This window comes from Papaver somniferum, chromosome 6 (assembly GCF_003573695.1).
Source record: "Papaver somniferum cultivar HN1 chromosome 6, ASM357369v1, whole genome shotgun sequence".
NCBI lineage: Eukaryota > Viridiplantae > Streptophyta > Magnoliopsida > Ranunculales > Papaveraceae > Papaver > Papaver somniferum.
The window spans coordinates 138,820,609-138,825,498 of NC_039363.1; the positions used below are offsets into that span (position 1 = coordinate 138,820,609).

A 4,890-nucleotide genomic window follows, 5' to 3' on the forward strand; every position below is an offset into this window, starting at 1 on the left:
AGCGGAGATGGCGTAGTGAAGCGCTTGTAATCGATTTCATCTCCGGAGATGTTGGTGTAGATTGATGTAGTCGGAGGAGGATGAAGTGTTTGCTAGTGCGACTCGACGTAGGTGAGCGGAAAGAACAAAGCTTCTCGGAGGATTAGAAGATAATACGCGGAAGTAAGTGATAAGCACGTAAGTGCTACATTTTATACCCAGATTTATACTAGCTAGGACTCGACATCTTTGATAATGATATCATTTTAGTGCTTTTGTAGAAAGTACAAGTGAATTCTGATCATCCAGCGAATAAACAACAAAATGTGAGACTTAATGGTGTTTGTGACGAAAATGGCAAAATGTTGTTGGCCTGGTATCCCCATGTATCAGCAACCACGATGATGAAATGAGGTTGGCCTGATATTTCCATGTATCGGCAACCACGATGATGAAATGGGTTGGCCTGGTACTTCCATGTATCAGCAACCAGTCTAGTTACCATGACAACATAAAGGAGTCGAAATGGTGTCGTTGTGAGCACACGAACCACGAGGGGGTCCGAACGCTCACAATCAATCATTAACATCTAAAGAGATTATGATGATGGTACCCTGGTGTTGATTCATTGGCTCAAAACCTTCGGGTTTATCATGGCCTCATCCAACAACTTCCATGCGTGGCGTTTGTGCATGGGATATAAGTATTAAGGAAAACAAAACATATAAGCAAACATGCGCGGAGCTAAATGAATGTAAAGTGCTGAAATGTAAATAAGACCAAGGTTTACGTGGTTCAGCACTAAGGCCTACATCCACGGGGTTTGTTGTTTTACTATGTTCTTCACGGTTACACGAATAGTTGAATGACTTTTGGGGTTTACATGTTTCTCTCCTCTAAGGGATTAACTTACCCTTACTATTTCTCTCTCTCTCCTTCCCTTCCTGATATTTTCGATCCCCTTTCCTCTTGGTGGAGATTGGGTATTTATAAGGTTAGAACGTGGGACCCATCTCTGAAGACCGTTGGAACCTTATCTTCTTGTGTCCTTGCGTCCATCACGCGGAGGTCTGTGTTTCCCCCTTGATCCCGCAGAGGCATCCTCGCTCGTTCCACAGGTTGGTCGACACGTACACTGCTCAGAGTGTTTAATGTGGGTAGTTGAGGGGTCTGCTCGTGTCAGACAAGTGTCTTCTGCCCCTGTCAGTCCGTGTCAGCTAACTTTCTCTCCACCGTTGATCTTAGCTCCTCTTTTGGGGATGAGATAAAGTAACTCCTCGGGGTTTATTCGGTGTTTCGTGACGCATCATGTTTTGATGTTTTGGCCTGCATGCTTTCCACGTACCTTTTTATATACACGTGTCTGATAGTGAGATATATGTGTACACAATTTGCCCCTTTTCTTCGGGCTTGAATGACTAATGGGTGCCTTGAAGAAAAACTATCGTCGCATATTCTTCTCACTCCTAATAACTTCTCCTAGATACTTGGGCACGTCTTTTATTCGTGCATTAACTGCTTATGTAACGGGCACGTTTCCCATTCCTCCCTTAATTTCCTTCTCTTTCTTTCGGGTATTTTAAGGATAGAAAGAAAATTTAATTTCATTCTTCCTAAACACTCTCTCAGTTTTCATTCTTCCTTTAAATTTTCTGTCTGTCTTCATTGAACCTGTGACCTTAAATTCTCTGTCAGTCTTCATTGCACCTGTGATCTTAAATTTTCTGTCAGTCTTCATTGCACCTGTGATCTTAAATTCTCTCCACCTTAGCATTAACCACGCCCGCTTCTCCTGTTTGTTTCTTCTACTGTTGTTTTTGCCGGTAAGTTTTTCTTTTCTTTATTTCCACCGTTTTATGCTGTGTTGATTTGTGAATTTTCTGCTACTGTTGTTCCTTGTTTGTGATGAAGAAATTCTTCTGATGCTTGCATACTAGTTTGCCCCTGTTCTTCATCTTAAATTAAGGAAGCCATTACTTCGAGGGTGAAATTTTGAGCATGTATACTAATTTTAGGGTTGCTACGTTATCGTGGTTGTATTGCTATGGATGTGTTTTTTTGATTTTTGGTGATGTTTTTTTTTTCTTTTTTTTTTTTTGATTGTGTGTAACTTGTTCTTGATTTTATTCTTTCCGCAGCCATGTCTGACCGTCCGCGGCCTATTTATCAGACTCCTGATTCTGGGTTATCGAGATCTCCTCCGCGTCGAGAGTCTCAAGATGATGTTCGTCGGAGTCGAGTTTCTTCTGGAGCGAAAGCCTCGTCCTCTAGGGAAGAGATTCCTCCGATAATTCCGTCTGGTTCTCGAAGAGTCTTTGATCGCTCAATGGCTCGTCCTCGTGATGATACTAGGAGTACGCAGGCTCCGCCCCACGTTGTTGCTTTTGACATTCCTCCTCTACGTTCGTTAGTGCCCGAGCATCATCTACGGTCTTCTCCAACTTTTAAAGGGAAGAATACGAAGGGCGTAGCTCCTAGGGTTGAATCTTCAAAGAATCCCCCCGTGAAGAGAAAAGCTTCGGAAGCGTTCGTTAGTTCATCCGGCCCCGCCGAGGAGGATGAGGCTGCTCCCTTGATACGCAGTGTCTCTGTTAGCAGGAAAAAAGTAACCTTCAAGCATATCGATCTTGAAATATTCAAGGAAAAGCATGAGCTTCAAGCCTTCGGGGTTCGTTTCTATGCCCCTGAGGATGATATTACGTATGAGCTTATCTCCAAGTATGAGTTCGATGAATTTCATTTGTTAACGACGGTTGGGGCATTCGAGGCTGGTCTGATGCTGCCGTTGTACAAATCAGGTGATTCCTTCTACTACGACGTGCTCGCTAGTCGTGAGGGTTCTTCCACCAATACTCATAGCCGTTCCGTATCCCAACTATCGGGGAATTATCTCCGCGCCCTGAAGGAATGCTATCTGCGGAGTAAGGGGGAAACGTCGATGACTTGTTACGTCCCCAATCCCATGGAGAAGGAATGGTATACTCCTGAGAATTTCAATAACTCCTTCGGTGATTACGTCAATAGTAGGAATCGCAAGCCGTGGAGTGTCAGCCTTCGGAATATCCCTGCTCCTCGAGGCGAGATTCGTCTGTTAAATGAGGTCAGCGATGCCAAGCTGAAGTATGTTCCTGGCACGGAGGCGTCCAGTTGTCGGAAACTCTTCCCCGCGCGAGAGAGGATCAAGCGCGATCATGACTACGAGTGGAACGCCACCGTTATCGAGATAGTTGGTCCGTGGGCTTACGGTTGGATTCTCGGTCCCCGCGGTTGGCGGCCTACCGAGAATAGTAAGCCGCGCGAATCTCCTCCTGTTCGCTATGGAGATTTCTGCCCCTGGCGTCTGAACTTTGCGGGCATGAATTTTCCTTATGCCCTGGACGTCGTAGAGGGAGACGAGGAGGATGGTTCCGGTGCTATACTCCCACCGAAGAATATCTCAGCTGCTCAGGTACGCAGATTCTAGCTGCGCTTCTTTTTTAGAACTTCCATCAGACGGGAAAAATAATTCTTTTTGTGGTGTTGGTTTCAGGTATTGAAGAAGAAAAAGATTAGGCCGAAGCAGTCTTCTACTACGGTGATGGGCGAGGTTGAGGCCCAAGAAGAAGTTACTAGTCCAGTGAACGAAGAGTTTGCTGAGGACGAGATTACAGATGGGGAGGAACGTACTGGTACCTCCCCTATCAATGTCGAAGAAGAGGTCTTCGCTGGTCACGCTGATGATGAAGGAAGGAACAAAGCTGTGGTGGCTGATGACGTTGTCATCGGGGATGTTTTCGTCCCTGCTGGTGATGTCGCGGAGCTAAATGAATGTAAAGTGCTGAAATGTAAATAAGACCAAGGTTTACGTGGTTCAGCACTAAGGCCTACATCCACGGGGTTTGTTGTTTTACTATGTTCTTCACGGTTACACGAATAGTTGAATGACTTTTGGGGTTTACATGTTTCTCTTCTCTAAGGGATTAACTTACCCTTACTATTTCTCTCTCTCTCTCTCCTTCCCTTCCTGATATTTTCGATCCCTTTTCCTCTTGGTGGAGATTGGGTATTTATAAGGTTAGAACGTGGGACCCATCTCTGAAGACCGTTGGAACCTTATCTTCTTGTGTCCTTGCGTCCATCACGCGGAGGTCTGCGTTTCCCCCTTGATCCCGCAGAGGCATCCTCGCTCGTTCCACAAGTTGGTCGACACGTACACTGCTCAGAGTGTTTAATGTGGGTAGTTGAGGGGTCTGCTCGTGTCAGACAAGTGTCTTCTGCCCCTGTCAGTCCGTGTCAGCTAACTTTCTCTCCACCGTTGATCTTAGCTCCTCTTTTGGGGATGAGATAAAGTAACTCCTCGGGGTTTATTCGGTGTTTCGTGACGCATCATGTTTTGATGTTTTGGCCTGCATGCTTTCCACGTACCTTTTTATATACACGTGTCTGATAGTGAGATATATGTGTACACAGTCGTGAACTGAAAAGGCTAAATTTCACTGACACTGGTTGGCACGGTCAAAAGGTGAACAAAGACGTCAAGAGCTTCATTTCTTAAACAAGCAGGTGGTGTTTCATCATTAAGAGAAATGTGGATGTGGCTAACTCCCCACCATATGCCAGAACATACAAACCACATTTCGTCATCTATGAAGGAGAAAGAAATTCTTATTACTCATCAACGTTCGAGCTGGTGGTTCTCTAAAAGAAAGGAGTTTCGAGCATTTTCTTGGAAAGAATTCGAAGCAGCTGCCATTATTCACTCGCACCCAAATCTTTCTCATCATGTCAGCTGCCATGGAGATGGAGTCGAGCTGGTGGTGTTGCCATGCTCATGGTTGTGAACTGAAATACAGCAACAACGATGAGACTGTGATTCAGCTGTTGAAGGCAGTGAATGAGTAAGGTATTTACGCTGAGAAGATGGGTTGGCTG

At 45.1% G+C, this 4,890-nt stretch overlaps 1 long non-coding RNA gene across 1 annotated transcript; it reads left to right on the plus strand.

Moving 5' to 3' along the window:
* Window positions 1-490: 490 nt before the first annotated feature.
* On the plus strand, window positions 491-4,486 carry LOC113291941. Its single transcript, XR_003331654.1, has 3 exons — window positions 491-507; window positions 3,207-3,209; window positions 4,429-4,486. It is a non-coding gene; the product is annotated as an uncharacterized LOC113291941 (long non-coding RNA).
* Window positions 4,487-4,890: the final 404 nt, after the last annotated feature.